The following is a 23003-nucleotide window of genomic DNA, read 5'->3' as shown; positions in this document are numbered from 1 at the left end:
ATAGTTATCCATTTTATCCTTCTCCCCGTTCTTGAATAAAGGTGTTACCTGGCTACTCTCCAGCCTCACAACATAATTCATATATTTTGGGGGGACTGGCCAGAACTTCTGCAATCTCCTTTGACTTCTTTCAACAGCCTCGGGTGAACACTATCATGGTCTGGTGACCTATCCACCTCGAGTTCTGCTCACTTTTTATTTGAACCAATTCCTTTTCTACAGTTATCTCTAACAACAACAACTTGCATTTATAAAGCGCCTTTAATGTAGTAAAACGTCCCAAGGCGCTTCTCAGGAGTGTTAACAGACAAAAACTGACACCAAGCTGTAGAAGGAGGTATTAGGACAGGTGACTAAAAGGCTGGTCAAAGAGTTAGGTTTTAAGGAGCGTCTTAAAGGAAGAGAGAGAGATGGAGAGGCTGTGAGTTGCGTCGGGGAAACTGACCTGATTTATTCTGATGAGGCCCAAAGACAAATTTACATTGGTTCTCTGGCCTCTCCATTACAAACCGTTTAGTTTGGGGCACTAAGGAATTTATGTCGCATTATTTCCTGAAAGCGGGACCATTTCCACTGGAGTAGAGAAGAATAAGAAGACATTTAATTGAGGTTTTTAAAATTATGTAGGGTTGTGATAGCACTAAAAGGGAATGTCTATTTCCTAAGATTGGGGAGTCAAGGAGAGAGATTAGGAAACAATTCTTTACATAATAGGATGTTACAGCATCAAATGCTTTGCCACAGGGAGTGGTTGAGACAGAGACCATTGTATCTTTTAAGGGAAAATTGAATAAATATGTGAAATGCAGGAAGATACAGGCCTATGAGGGATGAGGGTGGGATAAATGGGATTAGTTTTGCTTGGCTCTACCAAAGAGCCAGTACAGACACAATGATCTGAATGACCTCCTTCTGTGCTGTAAACCTCTGTGGTTCTATAGTACATTTGATGGCAGTAGTAGTGTTTCAGGTAAAAAACAGTAAAACATTCAATTTTATTTTTTATTATCAATTAGAGGCAGCTGAAATGATAAGCAGTTGTATCTGTTTGCATTTCATAACACACATAATCAGGTATTTACAGATAGTAGATGCTTTATGATAAAAAAAACATGCATTGTTTGAACATTACAGGGGTATTCAGTAAAGTTAAAGTAGTAAGTATGATAACATGCAGGGCTTCATCTTGGCGTGTGCAAACCTGCCACATAAATCAATATCCCTGCCCTATGGAACGTGCCAGACAGGTGTCCGAAAGCATACCTCAGCCCTGTCTGCAATTATCTGCTTCACTTACAAAATCCTGGCTCGAGGCTACAATCACTGCAGACTGCAAGCCTCTTCATTTCTTGTGACGTTCTAATACACAGACATACACCTATTCTCTATTGTGTAAGCGTACATTAAACACGGGTGCCCGCAGCTGTTACCATAGTACCATGTTGACTCTGTAAAAGCCATGTTTCCATATATTTTTTCATGCACAGAATATATTACATTTGTAACATTTTTAAACAAACTTTAATAGGCCAGTTATGCTACATATTTTGTGCTGATGCAAAGTGGTTTTGGCTTTGCATCAAAGCAAACTGTGCAGTTTACAAGGGTGCGAAGTTGCTGAATCAAATTTAGACAAGTGGTGTGAGACTGCCTCCTCAAGGTAGCTTCACATGGCCTGAAGTACAACAGCAAAATGCTGCAAAATGTCATTTTAAGATCTTTTTAATATTAGTAAAATGTCGATTGTCCCATCGGCTCTTTGTTCTCATTGGAAATTAATTGGCATTCAGATACCAATGATCAGAGCTCTACGTATGTGTGTATTCACAAGGAATACTTCATTTTTCCGAGCTAAAGATCAATGCAGATCTAGAAATATAACTTGGGTTTGCTGGTTCCTTATCACTTAGATAGGTACTGATCTCCAACTGGTACCTATAGACTTATAAATGTCCTAGAAAATCGAGTACGCCAATTTTCAGGCAGCTCGCCAACGAAGCAAATGGAAGATCGGGCCACTGTGACTCCAGCAATGGCCCTCAGGTAAGTGGACCAGGTCGAGAGGTAGCAGTAATCATGGGGGAGGGGGGTGGGTGGCAGCGGTGATGATCATGGAGAGGGACAATAACACATGTGCTTTAAATGTTAGGCTCCTCCTGGCTCCACTTTCAGGTAAGTATATTTTAAGCACTTACCTTGGTGGTTGTGGCCTTACAAACGGTCCCACAGAGGGGGCCTCAAAAGGGTGTTGCCCCCTTATTTGCATATGCAAAGTGCTAACACCTGTTTCAGGCGGGGGCACTGCACGTCAATTTTTTGGCCTTTACCAATATGGCGGGCGGCACACTTCCATCTCATAATGAGCATGCGTTTCCTGCCAGCCATATTGTAGTCTTAGGAAGCTGTTTAGCACTATGTAGCAGAATTTCTAAGCTTATAGGTCTTTCAATGTTTATATAACTAAATGAAGAATAATTCAAAATTTTGATTGTCGGAACCTAAGGATTCTTTGAAATCAAGCAGAAGGCTTGTGAACATTGGAAAAAACACAACCAACTTTCTTAGCCCGCACTATAAACTTTTCTCCTTTGCCACTGACTTGATATCCTTTCCCAGCCACTTGCTCAGGCTGAACCAGACTGTGTGAACCTTGACATCCTGTTCAATCCAGGGCTGACCTTCATAGCCCACATCATATCCATCAGTAAGACTGCTTACTTCCACCTCTGCAACATTGCCTGTCTCTACCCCTGCCTCAGTCCTTCCACCACTGAGATACTTAAACACACTTTTGTCACTTCTTGATTTTAATGTCCTCCTTGCTGTTCTCCCATCCTCAATTGCCCATAAGCTCCAACGTGTCCAGAACTCAACTTGCCTGTACCTTATCTCACACTAAGTGCCACTTGTCCATTGACCCCTGTCATTCCTGACCCCTTACAATGGTTCCCTATCTCTCAGTTGAATTTGAATCCTCATCTTTAAATATAACCATGACCTTGCTCCACTCTAAAACTGTAACATTCTCCAACCTTACCTGCTTGCATTTTTTGGTCCTTTGGCCCTGGCCCTTTGTGGATCTCATCCTCTCTTTGTCCCATCATTGATGGCAGAGCCTTCAGCTGCCTCGAGCCTCCTCTCTAAACACCCTCCTTAAAGCTCTCAGCTTCTCCAGTTCTCTCTTTTAAAACCTTCTCAAAACCAATCTTTTCAACTAAGCCTCAGCACCCCTCTTTTATTCATTTTGCTTTTTTTCTTCCCCTTTGTAAAGCACCTTGGGATGATTTCCTAGTTAAGCACACTATAGAAAAGCAAATTGTTATTGCTTAGTAATCAGAATGTCCAGAATAGTAATGATGATTAAGGTTTAATCATTACAGACGAGTCAATAAAATATGGCCTTTAGGAATCATGTCTAAATTCAACATATTTCTAAAGTTGTGGCCCAATTAATATTTCTAAGTTGGCTAGAAAAATGTTATTGCTGGAGAAAATAATGAAAAGTACTTAACATTACCCTGCTAAAATGGCAGGTCTAATAAGTTTAAGTCATAATGAAGTTTCAGGAAGAAGATCCATCTGTGCTAAGCATACCAAAATTGTATTATTTCTAAATTTATGATTTTGCAACACTTTCCAAGCAGAGGAAACCTATTCTATCTCTGCCCCCCACCCCAACCACCATAAAAAGAAAAAATATGAAGCTAGAAATTATTGTTGGGGATATCAGAAGACAAAAGCTTAACATTCCTTTGAATGCTCTTTTAAAGGAGGCATTAATCCATTTGAAATAAAAGATTAGTAGTAAAATAAAATCAACTTCTTTGAGGCCACTAAGCAGACTTTTTAAAAAAACTTTTAAAATTCTTATTAATGCTCAACTAAAAGTGCTCTTCATGGTTTGCACGTTGAGTCTTGTATTATGTTACGTGTAACATCCTCCAAACATTCAAAAATATGACCCGCAGAGGCATGTTGGAGCTTAGTAAATATTGAAAATTCCATACCTCAGAGGCTGGGTTGAGGCATGTTTCTGGTTCCGAGAATGGGATTTGTTTAAAACCGAGCAAGATGCCACTTTAGAATGCAATAAGACAATTGTGAGTTGTAAAGTCACGTATGAAATAGTTGCCTTGAAGCCATCTCAATTAATAACAATGCAAATATGTGCAGCAGGTACAGCCGAGCAAGGGTGTGTTCATCAGCAGGTGTTCTCTTTCAGGGCTGTTTAGACACTTCAGATCTGTGAGTAATGCTTTAGGACAAATCAGGAATTGCTGCACCTGCCTGCTCAAAATGCAAATGAGAGTGAGCACGTCCCAGCCTGTCTAAAGGTAAATTATTGCACTGTGGTGTATTCGGTCAAAAATTGGGTTGGCCAGAAATGATTCAATCGCACAGCACAGGTATGTCAAATAAAAGAAACACACCATGACTGCAGGCATGTTAGATAAACCTTGTTAAAATCTTACAATAAAATTCAGACAAAATAATAGCATGATTTCATAAAGAATTTCTTTAGTGTGCTTGCAGGATTCCATGTTCATACGCTTCAGATAAAAGTCTGCTTTATTTATTAAAACCCTTTTCCACAGAGGAAATGGCAGAAATACACTTTAAAGTACATTCCCCTTCTCTCCTGGGGGCTCTAACTTTCACTAGAATACAATTCCACTGGTGTGGACAGCCTTTGGTACCTCATCAAGTATCCATTTTTCAAGTGTAAGTGTCACTGAGCTATTTTAAAATGGATCGTATTGTAGCTGAACCTGCTCCTGTTCTCATCCCATGTCCACACACACACACAATTTCCAGCAAAGGTTCACTAATCATGGTCAAGAACTGTGAGGCCAAATGTAATGCTTGGCTCAGAACAGCTATCTCAGTATGGATCAGTGACAGAGACCTATTAAATTGTTTTTTGGTTAACTGATTACCACTGATAAATTCCTAGATTTTTCTAGGTTAGTGGATCTGTAAAAAATAATTGGTGTCCAATTCTTCCCTTTCAAGTCCAAATTTCGCCTGCTCCTGTTGACCCTGACATGTGCATGCATCGCACTGGTGACATCATGATGTAAGTTGTGTGGTGACGTATGCACGTAACATGTGCAATGATGTAACTGGTCCAATGCGCGTGCATCCCTGAGTGACTTTCAGCGCTAAATTCGGGAAGGAACGCCAACTTGGATAAGTTCACTCATTGATATTGCTGGTCATATTGCCTAAAGCCGGTTTAACAAGCTTCTGTCTTATGGTTTAGGCTGCAGTGTAGCAACTGAAAGTCAAAGCAAAATGTGTGCTGAGATCACTATCAGCCGAAGAGCGACCAACGAAAAGTTGAGCAGGGCATGAGGTGCATGAAATGGCCAAGGGTCTAACAAAGCAGTACCTCGTTCAGCCTTCAAAACAGGAAGAACAGTTAAAGAAAATATTTGTGAACACCACAGTCTGGGGCCTTTTTGCCTCTTGCTTGTTTTCTTGAGGTTTAGTGATGTTCAAAATAAAAACTGGTTTTCACTGATTTTCTTTGGGTTTAGTTTTTGCCCCTATTTTTCTAAAAACAAAAAGCACCAAAAGAAATTGAGATTTTATATCAGCAATAAGAACTGACTTTAAAGGTCCTGAATGTTAAGTCTGTGTGTTCTAGTTATTGTTAATAAGAATCACTGCACACAGACCACAAGAGTAAATTCAACAGGTCTTTACTAGTCGGAGGTCAGGCTGAACTGCCCAATAAATCATTACACAGCACTTATATACCGATGTGGTCACCACCGGTATTACAGTATACAGCAGCCAAGATAAAGTAGTGCATCTCTTAAAATAGTTCTCTTAAAGGTGGAACGGTTACATACACCACAATCCTCCCTTTTTAGCTTAACAGTATATATTCCCCATTAAACATAACATAATAACATATATACACAACTTCATGTAAAAACAGTTCACAGATTCAGTCTCTGAGGAGGCCTCCTGATCCGAGACGGATAACGCCTTTCAGGGGTCTCTGGTTCTCGTTGCTGGGGTGACTCATCTAGTTGATCCCCTATGGATAGGACATCATCATCAGGTACATTCACTTCTGAGGTAGATGCTTCAGGTTCACTAACTTCCTCCACGATTGTCTCTGTCGTAACCATGGGCTCGACCCTTGTTCTCGATCCCACCAGTTGGTCAGCATGACGTCGCATTACATTTTCACCAACATCTACCGTGTACATCAGGGGTCCTTGTCAGGCCCGAATTGTTCCAGATTGCCATTTCTCGTTTTTATAGTCCCTGACTAACACCGGTTGTCCTATTTCAAAACTCCGAGTGGGCTTGTTATTGATATGCTGGAACTGTTTGTTTTCGACTTCCCTCCGCACATTTGGTTTTAACAAGTCCAACCTGGACCGCAACCTCCTGTTATAGAACATCATGGCAGGACTTTGGTTTGTTGTTGCATGGGTGACGTTTCGATATGCCAGTAGGAAATTGTCCACCTTGTGTTGCAGTGGAATCTGATCTTTGCTCATGGCCTTTATTGCCTTTTTGAACGTCTGTACAAACCTCTCGGCCAGCCCATTCGTAGCTGGATGATATGGGGCAGAGGTATAATGTTTCACCCCATTCTTCTTCAGGAATTTCTGGAATTCCTCTGACACGAACTGTGGTCCGTTGTCTGAACATATTTGCTCTGGCAATCCATTTCTTGCAAATATCGTTCTTAGCACCGCGATCGTCTTCTCCGAGGTAGTGGTAGTCATTTTAATCACTTCTGGCCATTTAGAATGTGCGTCCACCGCAATTAAAAACATGGAATCCATGAATGGACCAGCAAAGTCAATATGTACACGTTGCCATGGGGTTGAAGGCCATTCCCATGGATGCAGCGGTGCAATTGGAGGTGCATTTTGGACTTTTTGGCACCCTGAGCAGCTTTTCGTCAGATCCTCTATCTGTTGGTCGATACCCGGCCACCACACATAAGCCCTAGCAAGGCTTTTCATCTGGACTCCCCCCAGATGACCTTCATGTAGTTCTTTTAGAACTCTCTCTCTTAACTTAGGAGGGATAATCACCCTTGTTCCATACATCAATGTTCCCTGACAGATGGACAGCTGTTCTCGTCTTGCTGAGAATGCCGGTAACAGTGGATCACCATGGGCTGGCCATCCCTTTACTGTCAATTCATAGACCCGGGACAGTGTCGGGTCATTCCTAGTCTCCCTTTCAATATTTGCATTGGTGACAGGTAAACATTCGATGAAGGTCGAGTGAAATAACTCCACCGGGTCAACCGTCGGTGCCTCCTCCTCAGTAGGTAGTGGCAGGCGCGACAGCCCATCAGCATTACCATGCTGCTTTGTACCTTTGAATTCTATCTGATATTGATGTGCCCCTAGGAAAAGGGACCATCTCTGGAGCCTCTGTGCAGTCATCACCGAAACACCCTTCTTAGGGTTAAAAATGGATACCAACGGCTGGTGGTCTGTCAGCAGTGTAAACTTCTGGCCCTGCAGGTAATGATTAAACTTCTTTACTCCCCACACAAGGCTGAGAGCCTCCCTATCTATCTGAGCATAGTTGCGCTCAGCGGAGGTCAATGATCTGGATGCAAATGCGACTGGCCTTTCCAAGCCATTTGGCAACTTGTGTGAGAGTACTGCTCCAATACCATAAGGAGAAGCATCACAAGCTAAACGAATAGGTAGCGTTGGGTTGAAGTGAGCCAACACTTCCTCTGAGGTGATCAATGCCTTGCTTTTGCAAAAGGCCTTCTTACAGTCCTCGCTCCACTTCCATGGTACTTCTTTCTGCAAAAGAGCGTTCAGCGGGTGCAGCACCGTGGATAGATTTGGCAGAAACTTATGGTAATAGTTAATCAACCCTAGGAACGACCTCAACTGGGATACATTTTCCGGAGCGGGAGCCTTCACAACAGCTTCGATCTTGTCAGGTGACTTGTGCAGCCCCTCCTGGTCAATGACATGACCACAGTACGAGATCCGTTTCTGAAAGAACTCACATTTCTGGCGATTAACTCGAAGTCCATATTCCTTCAATCTGGTGAGCACCAGTTTCAAATTTGCAAGGTGTTCCTCATCGTCATCTCCTGTAATCAGGATATCGTCCAAGTAACATTGAGTGCTTGGAATTCCCTGTAATACCTGCTCCATGGCCCTCTGCCAAATTGCTGGAGCCGAAGCCGCTCCAAAAACCAGTCTATTATATCGATACAAGCCTCTGTGCGTGTTGATTGTGAGATACTGGCGCGACTCTTCCTCAACTTCCATCTGTAAGTACGCTTGCGCCAGGTCTATCTTGGTGAAGTGTTTCCCACCAGACAATGAAGCAAAGATATCCTCAATCCGCGGAAGCGGATATTGCACCGTGTGAAGCACCGGATTAACCGTGATCTTGAAGTCTCCACAGATGCGGACCTTCCCCGGTTCCCCTGGCTTGTTACTCGATGAACGCTTCATGACGGGAACAATGGGCGTGGCCCACTCACTCCAGTCCACCTTAGACAGTACTCCTGAACGTTCTAGCCCTTCCAGCTCAGCTTCCACAGCAGGTCGTATCGCATAAGGTACCGGTCTGGCTTTGAAAAATTTTGGGTTTGCATGTTCTGCAATCTTGATTTTTGCCGTAATTCCTCTCAGTGTTCCCAGTCCCTGTTGGAACACCTCTTTAACCTCATCCAATATTCTGGACAATCGTTCAGGTTTGACATCTTTTTTTCCGGAATCTACCGTTATTGCTTTTAGGGAGTGCCAGTCCATATTTATTTTTCTGATCCACTCCCGTCCCAGAAGTGGTGGACCTCCCTCAGGTAGTACATATAAGTCCATTCCTTGGTGTTCTTTGCCCTTGTGTACCACCTTGACTTTTATCTTTCCGATGGGGTATACTCTTTGCCCCGTGTATGTCTGCAATACTATCTCCGTATCCTGTAGGGGAATATGTGTGAATAACCTTTTGTAATCTTGCTTATTCATGACCGTCAACGCTGATCCGGTGTCCAATTCCATCTTCACTTGGACTCCTGCTATCTGAAGTGTGACCCAGATAGTTTGTAGGTCAGCTTCCTTACTCACATTGTGAATTCTCAGACGACCCAGTTCCTTGCTGTTGGAGTCTGAATCCGAATTCTGTTCATCCGAACTCTTCTCAGCCACCTTATGTACCTTTCTGCACTTTTCCTGCGGTGACTTTTTGTTGCTGGTCTTCTTTCCTGACCGGCATACTTTAGCTATGTGACCAAGCTTGCCACATTTTCTACATTCCTGATTTTTAAACCAGCATTGGTTCTGATCGTGTGTTGTCTTTCCACAACGATAACATTTCGCTGTACCCAAAGCCATTTGATCTACGCTGAGTACCGCTGCCTTCAGCTGCATTTCCGCAGTGCCTCTCGCTGCGGCTTCGTGCGATGCTGCAATAGTGACAGCCTTATCAAGTGTAAGATCATTCTCTTCAAGCAGCCGCTTTTGTGTTCCTTCTTTCGACAATCCACACACGAATTTGTCTCTCAGTGCCTCTGTCAGTCTTTCCCCAAACTGACAGTATTTCGCTAGCTTACGCAGTTCAATTAAATACTCCGCGGTGCTTTCCTCTTTCAGTTGCGTTCTCGCATAAAATTTAAATCGTTCCGCTAACATCAGCGGTGTAGGGTTCAAATGATTTCTCAGGACAGCAACAATATTAGCGAAAGCCTGATCCGCCGGTTTAGCTGGTGATAGAAGATGCTTCAATAGCCCGTATGTCTTCGCACCCATTGAGTTTAGTAAGGTTAGTGCTTTATCTTCATCTGATATTTTATTTGCCTTACAATAAATCTCTATGCGTTCTACATACGTGGCCCAATCTTCAACATCGGGATCGAAATCGTTGATGTTACCACGCTTAGGCAGCCTCGCAATCTTCTTGAGAAACAAAAAGAAATTTTTATTTTTTGTTTCAAAATGGCGGTTTCCCGCGGTTGTCTTCTTCCCCCGCCTACGAAAATGGCGGCTTCCCGCATTTGCCTTTCTCCCCCGCTGGCTGTAATGGTGATTGCCGTATTGCTGCGTTCGCCCTCCCCAGCGGTTCTCAAATCGTGCCTCCCAGCCCCTCTTGCAGTCCGGTCCTTTCCCCCGGCTGCGGCTGAGTTCTCCGAGTTTTTTTAAAATTTATTTTATCCCGCGCCTCGCGGCCTCGGTAGCTGCCCGGCCTTTTTCCCCGGTCGCGGTCGAGCTCTCTCTCGACGCTGTTGCGTCTCCCAGCCCGCTTGCAGCCCGGTCTTTTACACCGGCTGCATTTGCATTCACCGCGGCTCCCGTGCCTTACGCTGCCCCAGTCTCAGCGCCTCTGGCCCTGACTTCTGTCCGGCTCTTTTCCCCGGCCGTGGTCGAGTCCTCCGCCCTTATATCCTCCGTTTTTCCCTCCCCTACTTCACAGCCAACGTGGCCGACTTGCTGCTCGTCGCTGATCGGCTTACCCACCACCGTGATAGAAGGGATGATCACTGCCTGTTGCTGATGGAAGGCTTCGTGTCAGGATTCTTCCTTGCTCTTCAGACCCGAGTCTTTTCTCAGCAGGATGATGAGGGCGGATGCCTCTTCTCGACGCCCGTTAAACTGCCTTGGATATATCTCTGCCGCAGGGTAAGATCGTCATCGTCGCCACTGTTAAGTCTGTGTGTTCTAGTTATTGTTAATAAGAATCACTGCACACAGGCCACAAGAGTAAATTCAACAGGTCTTTACTAGTCGGAGGTCAGGCTGAACTGCCCAATAAATCATTACACAGCACTTATATACCGGTGTGGTCACCACCGGTATTACAGTATACAGCAGCCAAGATAAAGTAGTGTATCTCTTAAAATAGTTCTCTTAAAGGTGGAACGGTTACATACACCACACTGAACCAGGGATAAAACCTGGTATCTTCTGGGCTGTAGGTCTTAGTGCAGTGTTGTCCAGTGGAAATGGCTGACTAGCAGCAGGTGTGGCTACAGTGACAGCGGCAGCGTTTAGCCACATGCACTAACTTTAGTAGAAAACACCTTACGTACACTCACACAATGCAGGTAAATGTACTTCACGTGTATGTTTGCTTAACCAACATATACCACCATGCAGTGATCAAAGAAGTTAAGTATTCACAACAATCAAAAAACATTTGCACACTCTGCTTTTCATCTTACCATTTTACTAACACATGCACAAAAAGGTAAAAGTAGACTGCGAATATGCGTATTGAGATCACATGCCCAGCGGTCATATCTGTTGCTCGTATTTTATTTACTGATCAAAATTGCAATTAGCAACATCTGGCAGCCTAATTAGCCACATGTGGATCGTGGCTATCTTTTTTTGGACAACACTGGATTAGTATTATAGCTAGAAATATAATTAATATAAATACTTAGATCATGGGTTCTAGTAATATACTAGTGTAATCCCCTCCCCTTTCAGCATTCTGAAGGGACCGTTCCCTCTGCAACACCCTGGTCCACTCCTCTATCACCCCCAACACCCCCTCCCCTTCCCACAGCACATTCCCGTGCAAGCGCAGCAGAAGCAACACCTGCCCTTTTCACTCCTTCCTTCCCACTGTCCATGGCCCCAAACACTCCTTCCAGGTGAAACAGTGATTTACTTGTGCTTCTTTCAATTTAGTATACTGTATTCGCTGCTCACGATGTGGCCTCCTCTATACTGGGGAGACCAAATGCTTTGCTGAACACCTCCGTTCAGTCTGCAAGTATGACCCTGAGCTTTTGGTCGCTTGCCATTTTAATTCTCCATCCCACTCCCACTCTGACCTCGGCCTTCTACACTGTTCTAATGAAGTTAAACAGGAGCTCGATGAACAGCACCTCAACTTTCGATTAGGCACTTTACAGCTTTCCACACTCAACATTGAGTTCAACAATTTCAGACCATAACCACTGCTCTCTTTTTTTGGACAGCAGGTGATGGTAATGGTTCTGCCATTGCCATTTACAGCTCCTCTAGACCCATCTTTTGTTTCTTTACTTGTCCCATTACCACCCCTTTTGTCACTTAATCACTCCTGCCTTCCACCCTATCACAGACCTTCCCTTTTGTTCTTTACTCCCCTCGCTGCTCCCTCCACCCCCCATTTCTCTGCCTCTGTACTTGCTTAAAACCTGTTACATCTCTAACTTTTGCCAGTTTTGCCTGATGAAAGGTCATCGACCTGAAACGTTAACTCTGTTTCTCTCTCCACAGATGTGGCCTGACCTGCTGAGTATTTCCAGCATTTTCTGTTTTTATTTCAGATTTCCAGCATCGGCAGTATTTTGCTTTTGTTGTGGAGATGTTCAGGTTTTGCTGAGCAGGTTCACACACCACAACCTTCTGATTCAGAGGTAAGGGTGCTACCAACTGAGCCACAACTAACACCGTAAGGCTTACACTTACTATTTTATGGGCTCAGCAATGTTTTTATACCAGCACAACATCACTAGGCAAGGCTTAAAACGATACAAAAAAAAGCTTTGCGGTATAAACAAAATGCAATTTTCCATCATTTTAAAAATTGCCATTTTGTGGTTGTTGCCCATTATATGGAAAAGAGATCAGCATCCACCCTGGGAAATATTTTAGATTGAAAAATAAGCTGCTGTAGACTATCGTTCTCCTTTAACGTCTTATTTAAATACTTGTTTTTAATTGCGCAGAGGCAGAGAGGAGTCGAGTATTTTTTCACTTGGGGGTTGTCAGGCACATTAGTGCCAGACCTTCTGCCAAAATTTGTGCTACCACCTCAGGAGGAGAAAATTGGCTTCAATATGTTTCTTCTCACTGACAACAGTGGGGGTATCATTTCAGAAAGCAGTGCACTTACATAGCATCCTTCCGACTTTCAGAAGAATTGAACATTTTAATGAAAGTATATTATATTTAGAAGATTTAAGAGGGAGTAGCAAGACTGAAACACTACTGAGGAGATTCAGATGACATCATAAAACATCTCACCAAAGCTTCCGCAATTTAGAAATCCCAAATTATGTTTGTCTTGTAACTTCCTTACAGCTATGTGTTATTATACATAACACAAAAAAATGTAGACGTGCTTTGTGTGTCTGTACCCGCATGCCTGTGTGATTTTCTTTTTAATTGCCTGTACAGGCAGTTCTGACAGGAACAACAGGGCCTGTCAGGAAGACAGAAGTGCTGCTATGTAACTATATACAAAAGTGAAGCTTGAGCAGTTTGTGCACGTATTAGATCACAGGCTTTAATTCACTTGAACAAATCTATTCTATGTACAGTAATATACACTGTTACTGGCAAACAATATCCCGGCTGTAGTGTTGAAGACCTGTGCTCCAGAACTAGCCGCACCCTGAGCTAAGCTGATCCAGTACAGTTACAACACTGACATCTACCCGACAATGTGGAAAATTGCCCAGGTATGTCCTGTCGACAAAAAGAGGAGGACGAATCCAACCCGATCAATTGTGGCTCAGAGATAGCACACTCGCCTTTGAGTCAGAAGGTCGTGGGTTCAAGTAGATCCAGAGACTTGAGGACATAATCTAGGCTGACACTTCAGTGCAATACTGAGGGAGGGCTGAACTATCAGAGGTGGCATCTTACAGATGAGACATTAAATCGAAGCCCCATCTGCCCCCTCAGTTGGATGTAAAATATCCATGGCATTTTTCAAAGAAGAGCAGTGGAAATCTCCTGGAGTCTTGGCCAACTTTAATCCCTCAACCAACATTTCTAAAATGCATTATCTGGCCATTATCTCATTGCTGTTTGTGGGAGCTTGCTGTGCATGAATTGGCCACATTTCCTACATTACAACAGTGACTACATTTCAAAAAGTACAGGCTGTTAAACACTTTGGGATGTCCTGAGGTTGTGCAAGGCGTCACATAAATGCAAGTTCTTTCTTTCATCGGCCGACTGTTATCAACAGTGCTATCAATTAGCACTTACCAATAACCTGCTTACCCATGCTCAGTTTCAGTTCTGCCAGAACCACTCAGCTTCAGACCTCATTACAGCCTTGGTCCAAACATGGACACAATAGCTGAATTCCAGAGGTGAGGCGAGAGTGACTGCCCTTGACATCAAGCCTGCATTTGACCGAGTGTGACACCAAGGATCCCCAGTAAAGCTTAAGTCAATGGTGTTCAAGGGAAAAACTCTTCAGTGGCTTAAGTCCTACTTGGCACAAAGGAAGATGGTTGTAGTTGTTGGAGGCCAGTCATCTCTGCCCTAGGACGTCACTGCCACAGTTCCTCAGGGCAGTGTCCTAGGCACAATTATCTTCAACTACGTCATCAATGACTTTCCCTCTATCGTAAGTTCAGAAGCGGGGCTGTTTGCTGATGATTGCACAGTGTTCAGCTTAATTCACAATTCTGCTGATAATGAAGCAGTCCATGCCAGCATGCAGCAAGACCTGGACAACAGCCAGGCTTAGGCTGATAAGTGGCAAGTAACATTCATGCCACACAAGTGTCAGGCAATGACCATCTCCAATAAGAGAGGGCATAACCACCTCCCGTTGACATTCAATGATATTACCATCACCGAGTCCCCCACCATCAATATCCTGAGAGTCACCATTGGCCAGAAACTGAGCTGGACCAGCCACTTAAATGCTGTGGCTACTAGAGCAGGTCAGAGACTGGATATTCTGTGGTGAGTGATTCACCTCCTGACTTCCTAAAGCCCCTCCACCAACTATAAGGCACAATTCAGGAGTGTGATGAAATACTCCCCACTTGCCTGGATGGGTGCAGCTCCAATAACACTCAAGAAGCTCAATACTATCTAGGACAAAGCAATCTGCTTGATCGGCTTCCTATCCACCATTGGCACAACATGGCTGCAATGCATATTGTCTACAGGATACACCACAGCAACTTTCCAAGGCTTCTTCAGCAGTGTCTCCCAAGTCCGTGACCTGCACCACTGAGAAGGATAAGGGCAGCAGGTGTATGAGAACACCATCACCTTCAAATTCCCCTCCAAGTCACACACTATTCTGACTTGGACACATATCACCCGTCGTTCCTTTATTGTCATTGGGTCAAAATCCTGGAACTCCGTACCTAACAGTATTGAGGCAGCAGCTTCACCACATGGGCAGCAGTGTTTCAAGAAGGAGGCCCACCACAACCTTCTCAAGGGCAAATAGGGATGGCCAACAAATGCCAGCCTTGCCAGCGAAGCCCACATCTTGAGAATGAACTAAAAAAATGACAGCTCTATTCCCTCCTGATCGTGACTTCTTTTTCTCCTCTCCTTTGCCTACCATATTTAAATGCCCAACTAACATAGACTTGGTGTTGCAGCAATGGAATGGAGAGAGCACGATGTACAACTCAGTTGCCAGCATGCATCAGTTTTTATGTTTTTACTGGTCTCAATTGCCTTTGGACCGCACGGTTGGAGCCCTACTCTGCCAAGGATTAATCTAACCCAGAATGTTTAAATGGTTTCCAGATCAGATTGAAAAGGTCAATTGTATCTTACTGCTTGCATGTAAACAATTAACACCTCCAACAAGTCCTGAACCATTTAGTACAAACTGCCTTGTGATTTCCATTTTATGAAAAACCTCTATGTACTGTTAACAGTACTGCAGATTTCTTATCTTCTGAGATCTGCATTTTGTCTCCCAAATGGTCAACAGTGGACTGAATAAGTGGCGATGATTCTTAAATATTCAACAGCATTGACCCCTCAGAATTCCCATGTCAGCACAACATGAGTAACTGCAGCCCCTTCTCCCTTTGGCATCCCTAGCACTGTTCACTGAGCTGCAGACCCATGCTGAAAAAGCCTTACTGGGGTTCAGATAAGATCAGTTGCACAGAATATTTAGTTGAAAAATACGGAAACCTATGCTGTGGAATATAGTGTAGGCATTGAGCCAAAAATTCTCTTATGTAGAAGCGCAGTAGTAAAAAATATTGGATGAATTTTTGTCTTCACCACATGGCAGTAATCATTGATTTCAATGGAATGAAAAATGAATGGGTTTTGTATTGAGCAGGTGATCCATCCCACCAGATTATCACCCATGTGGTGCAGATGAAGATTTATCCCATTGTGTTTTTCTCAGACCGTTTCACTTTCTGCGCTCAGATAGTTCCCAAATGAATTTAGCATTGCAACATATATACACAGCAACAATTCCCCCAGTGACTCAGTGGGTTTATCCAGCGACATGTATACAATATTTGTACAATAGGTGTAGGGTCAATAGTTTCTACTTTAATGGTTTATGCTACTGATTTAAAAAAAAAATGAAACATTAGCAACAGATTTAAATGCACAAAGCTGTGAGCTACATGAAATAAGAGACTAACAGGCTATTCCTGTGAATCACTGACTAATACAGATCAAGAAGGCCCAAGGCCTGGTCTCAAATCTGCACTGTGTTAGCTGACCGCAACCATGCCTGCAGTTGGGACAGTTACAATTGGCCTCACTGCCCCTGGTTTAGGCAGGGTTAGGGTTAGGAATACTATCCAAGTAAATCCTGCTATATGTCGGGTCGAGATAAGACCAGGTTCTGCTGTAATACCTAAGTGTGGTTGAATAACCTATCAACACACACCATCAAGGCTCATACATGACTAGTTTGACGAGATACTGGTGCCTGTGGACAATGCCTGGTGCCTGTGGAACTGTGCCCCTATCAAGAAGGCAATCCCTTCAGAACAGGAGAGAGAAAATTAGTGAGAAGAGAAAGAAAACTAACATGCATCCTATTATATCCTAACTGTGTCTGAAAACAGCGGTAACGATAATATTTTTAAACCTGCAAAATAATTATTTTATCTATTGTTTTAATAGAATACATATCAGGGACTGGTAGTTTGCAGGAAAAAGCCACTTGCATCATTACCAACACAGTTCACTCGTGCCTGTGGCACCGATGAGTTATGTCCCGGTTGCCATTTGTTGGTTTATTTGCTGTAAACTGCCAATCTCCGGCATGTATGCTCTATATAATGTACCATAGCTGCTAAATGTTTGCAAAAATAAAAATAAAGTTTTAAAAATGGACAAGCTTTTTGTTGCAACGTATGGTTGGCTTTTCGTATAAAAATCTCTGAAATTGCCACTCAAGTACATATGAAGTCCAAAACAATGCACTTTAACAAAAGGGTAGCTGTGTTATTATACACCGAACAAAATAGAATAGTATCAAAATAATTAAGGGGGAGGAACATTAAGCAGCTTGGCGGTGGAGCACATGGGAGTGCTTGGCATTGCATCACAGAGATGGGACATAACTTGCAGACATGATTATCAATACACAGAGTTACTGACCTCATTTGGGCTAACTGGGGAATTGCTGAGCTGAAGCAAACTGCTTTCTTATGGGAAAGAACAATATTCAAAGGCAAATGACCCAAATCACTCTCAGATATATCCTAACAAGAGTGATGTAGGCAGAAGCCTATATGCTTAAAAACCTCAACTTATTTTGTAAGTGAGGTTGACAACAACAACAGTAACTTGCATTTAAATAGCACTTTTAACGTAGTAAAATACCCCAAGGCGCTTCACAAGAGCATTATCAAACAAAATTTAACACCAAGCCACATAAGGAGATATTAGGACAGATGACCAAAAGCTTGGTCAAAGAGGTAGGCTTTAAGGAGCATCTTAAAGGAGAGCGAGGGAGAGAGGCAGAGAGATTTAGGGAGGGAATTCCAGAGCTTAGGCAGTTGAGGCATGGCCACTAATGGTAGAGTGATTAAAATCGGGGATGCGCAAGAGGCCATAATTGGAGGAGCGCAGAGATTTCAGAGAGTTGTAGGGCTGGAGGAGGTTGCAGAGATAGGGAGGGGTGAGGCCATGAAGGGATTTGAAAACAAGGATGAGAATTTTAAAATTGCCGGACCGGGAGCCAATGTAGGTTAGCGAACACAGGGGCAATGGGTGAATGGGACTTGGTGTGAGTTAGGATATAGGCAGCAGAGGTTCGGATGAGTTCAAGTTTATGTAGGGTGGAAGATGCGAGGCTGGCCATGAGAACTTTGGAATAGTCAAGTCTAGAGACAACAAAGGCATGGATGAGGGTTTCAGCAGATGAGCTAAGGCAGGGGCAGATGTTACAGAGCTGGAAGTAGGCAGTCTTGGTGATGGAGCGAATACATTTTTGGAAGCTCATCTCAGGGTCAAATACAGCACCAAGGTTGCGAATGGTCTGGTTCAACCTTAGACAGTTGCTAGGGAGAGGGATGGAGTCAGCGGCTAAGGAATGGTTTGTGGCGGGGACAGAAGACAATGGCTTTGGTTTTCCCAATATTTAGTTGGAGGAAATTTCTGCTCATCCAGTACTGGATGTCAGACAAGCAATGTGACAAATCCGAGACAGTGGAGGGGTCAAGAGAGGTGGAGGTGAGGTAGAGCTGGGTGTCATCAGTGTACAAGTGGAATCTTACACTGTGTTTTTGGATGATGTCGCCAAGAAGCAGCATATATTACATTATGTGAATGTGGGAAGCGGAGAGGAAATAGGTAAAATTCTAGGCGCGAGATGTTTACCCACAGTGCATTCAAGACAACAGCCTAGAATTTCCTGTCAGCAATATTAGTGGACAAATGCTTTACACATTGATATTACATTTCTCTGCCTGCTATTTTAGCAGAGCCATTACCCCATGACCTTAAGCAAACTGAAGGATCGTGCAGCTACAGTCATGTTTTAAATGACAAAATTTAATGCTAAAAATAATCTCTTACCTTGTTCTAAGCTTCATTGAGATTCAAAGCAATATCATGTGCACACACTTGGTTTGTTTTTAATGAATGGAAAAGGTCAAACAACGAAAGGGACAGTAAAATCTATCGCAATAACTGCTCCCAAGCAGAAAATATCCCACGATCAGCTCGTCAATGGCAGAAGTCCAAGATTATCTTTAAATTATATAATTCTCAGGCAGAGTGCCAAGATCAGAAGATGTTTCCAACATCAAGTCCAATTCCATTCTCCCTCTTCTTGAAACTGTGCTGTCATGAAAGCGGACTTATTGAACACTATATTTGCTGAAAAATCATCTGAAGCCCAAAGTTACATTGATGTGCAGCAACTCAATTACCTGAATCAAAATTAGCATTTAAAAAGTCAAACATCACCTTCAAAGTTTGATTCACAAAAGCTGCTTGTGTTCGCAAGCTCTTTCTGGGAAACTAGATTTTCCACTGGCTCATCAATTTCAATTCTCCCCATCAAACAGTATCAAACATTCTGATTGGAAAGCCACAAACATAACAGCCATGCACAAGAAGGCATCATGTACAAGAATGGACCAAGTGCAAGAACTCAGACTTTCATAACTACAGACCTGTATCCCCACTGCTAACAATGTTGAAACTTGCAGATGTCATAGCAAATGTAACATTTTGCAACACCTCAACCACAAGACCCTGCTAACTGGTCACTAATTTGGCTTCAGCGAAAATGTAATGGACCATTTGTTTTGATCGGCACAAAAATAGAGCAGTATTCATCAGTGTTTCTAGTAAGTGTCCTGGCCAATATTTATCTCTCAACCAACATCACTAAAAACAGATTATCTGGACATTATTTCATTGCTGTCTGTGGGAGCTTGCTGTGCGCAAATTGGTTACCCCGTTTCCTACATTACAACATGACTGCACTTCAAAAGTTCTTCATTGGCTGTAAAGTGCTTTGGGATGTCCTGAGATTGTGAAAGGCATTGTATAAATGCAAGTCTTTCTTTCTCCCTTTCTTTAAGATGAGGTATCCCATCCTCATTGAAAAATTGACTATGGTGAACTGCTAAACTGGATACATAACTTTTCAGAGGACACAAACACTGGATCATAATAAGTGGATGTTCATTTACTTAACATCTTTCGAGATCCCTCAATAATGTGTGCTTTGCCACTTCGTCTCTCATCTTTAAAAAAAAGAAGGAAAGACTTACATTTTGCCTTTCATGACCACCGGACGTCCCAAAGCACTTTACAGCCAATGAAGTACTTTTTTTGAAGTATGGTCACCATTGTAATGTAGGAAACACGGCAGCCAATTTGCACTCAGCAAGCTCCCACAAACAGCAATGTGATAATGAACAGATAATCTGTTTTAGTGATGTTGTTTGAGGGATAAATATTGGCTAGGACTCCAGGGATAACTCCCCTGCTCTTCCTCAAAATAGTGCCATGGGATCTTTTACACCCATCTGAGAGGGCAGACATGGCCTCGGTTTAACATCACATCTGAAAGACGGCACCTCCGACAGTGTTGCATTCCCTCAGTACTGCATTGGAGTGTCAGCCTAGATCTTTGTGCCCAAGTCCCTGGATTGGAACTTGAACCCACAACTTTCATGACTTGCAGGTGAGGGTGTTACCAACTAAGCCACTGGCTGACACTCACTCACCTTTGTCAAGATAATATTGACCACGATGTTGCCCATCCACCTTTAATGATTGCATCAGTTAGAAATATTCAGCAAGTTGAATTTGTAATCACACCTGACCTGGGTCAAACCAATGACAAATATGGCACAAAGGCCAGTTGAAGAGGGGTTGTGGGGGGGGGGTATAACCATGAAAGCTAAACCATGTTTGCCACCATCAGCAAACTCGGTGTTTTACAAAACCTGTACCTGCTAGTAAAGGAATATTGTATCCGTGTTTCACAGGCTGCAGAGAAACTCCAAATCATATTCCTGGTCTCGGTAAAATCCAAAGCTGTACACGTCAATGGACGGATGAGGACGGTCTTCTCCAGGCCAGAGTGCAACTTCTACAACATTGGAGAGATGTAGCCAGTATGACTACCAGGTCTCTACAAAGATTAATTTGGCGGAAGCACAAGTGTTACTGGTGACGCTAATCCAGACTTCCACATTTATGCCAGGAATAAAAAGGTGTCACAGTTACACTTCAACATTTTGTATCAGTCTCAAATGTCTGCACAGAATACTGGTGGAAGAGCTTCATACAGTGGAATACTCCAGCAGATAGTGTGATTGCTTGGAGCTCTCTTATTTATATTGCTTTCATATTATACAGAGCAGCTTCAAATAGTCTGTAGGTATTGGCTCACATGCTCTGTGTACATTGTGGGGCGCATTTCAGAACATCGTAAATGCCTGAGTATTCACTGTGGTTTACAAATCCCAATTATAACTTTCACGTCCTGGTTGCAGGTTTTCCCGATGGCAAGGGAAGGTCCATATAGGCCGCCCTCTGGTCTGTATGCTCAGCCCACTCATTGCCAGAAAAAAAATCTCATGCCGCGCCCACCAGCTATTTATGTCTCTGGCCTAGTGGCAGAGGGAAAAAAAAACAGACTCCATGCTGTGGTTCTCCATTCATCCCCAGCAGTTGAATCGCATGATTTACGTTACAGCATGGCTGCCAAGGTCAGAGCTGCTGCTTGTGGCAGTGGTGTAATGTAAGTGCAGCATGAGATTGTGGAAGTTCCAATGCAGAGTTGGTTATCACCTGGTGAACCGGAGCATGCATTCGGCAATGGGGGAACTTTCATTTATCTGTTGATACGCAATAAAATTTCTCTTACATTTTTCTGTCCTAAGCAGCCAAATTCATAAAATACATCTTTTTGTTTTAAGCTGCAGCCAGTCGTTGTGCTAATAATATGCTACAGACAGAGAGTTCGTTAAGCATGGCCAATATGTTCACACATATTAGTTATTTGTCTTATGCTATTATGATGTGATTACAGAATGTAGTTTTTTTTACGATTGAGGAAAGAATTACTGTCAGGAAATACCTATTGGGAATTAATTAATCCAAAATCTGGAGTTCATCCTCTCAGGACCTGTTTACGTAAACATTCTTGTAAACACAGACTGAAGTAATTAACACCTCTTAGGGGACTTGGCACTCACATACTGGTACTGTGATATTCCACAGCATTCTTCATCACACCTAACCTGCAATTCTGGCACCATTCTCAAGCTTACTGACATTTTATTGGAAAAAGATGTGTTTAACATGTTTTGTATCAGTAAGGCAAAGTTATCACCAACCTACTACCACCTAAACCCATCTGTGAGAAAGCTACTTCCCAGGTCCACAGGTGGAAAGGTGTCAAGCCATTTGTGTTGCTTGCATCATAAACAGTTCTAGGTAAATTACAAGCTCTGTTTACACTGGATGATTGGAGGGATTTGTCTTCGTCTGTTAAAGGTGATGCTGATGTCTTATTTTTCCTCACATGGTGATTCACTGAGAAGTGCCGAAGCCTCATTGTAGCAGTTTGAGGGACCAGCATTTTGTGGCATGTGAATAATCTATGCCGAGCATATGTAAACATCTGAGGAGCTTATGACATGGGTAAGAGAATATTTTAACGAGGCCACAGTATTCTTGATCCAAAATAACAAGTGTTATAGAATGTGTTTTTCTAACTATTTTCCCTCTTTAAATAAGAGCATAATATTCATTCAAGTGTGCAGAGGGTAGGTTTTGTGATGTCTTTTTCCAATTTTCTCTTCTCCTTTCCTGAAAGCGGTGGCACTTACTGGCATTCAGTCTCACAGATGGCAGCAGCCCTTGCCCTTTCTTCATGTGTGAACCAAGACTGCAAAAATGTCAGCAGGCTATTTGTGATCGAGACAGGAACGGTTGCCAATGTCATTCAACCATTGGGGGCATCAAAGCCAAGCCCAGTACTGCTTTTACCGAACATCCACACATAAATATTTTCCGACAGGGTCATAGAATCAAGAGTCGAAAAATCTGATTGATTTCCCCCCTCTCTAATCCAGAGGCACTTTATCCAATGCGTTCCTAACGCTGATATCGTTAAATCATTACAAACCAGGGACTGAGCCTGCAGTCTCCTCTGTCTGTACAGCTCAATGCCGTAAGATGTGGTGGTAGATTTTGTCAAGTATTTTGCTAACTCAGCTGGTCCCACCTCCTTCCACCTTGTATCCAGCTCAGGTGGGATGATGGACATGATAGAGAGGTGAGCCCTGCATCACACATTTCAAAAAATATATATAGTTGGCC

This window comes from Somniosus microcephalus, chromosome 13, assembly GCF_052327205.1.
Source record: "Somniosus microcephalus isolate GS21.2 chromosome 13, FLI_Smic_1.0, whole genome shotgun sequence".
Taxonomy (NCBI): Eukaryota; Metazoa; Chordata; class Chondrichthyes; order Squaliformes; family Somniosidae; genus Somniosus; species Somniosus microcephalus.
Note: the sequence above shows the minus strand (reverse complement) of the source record.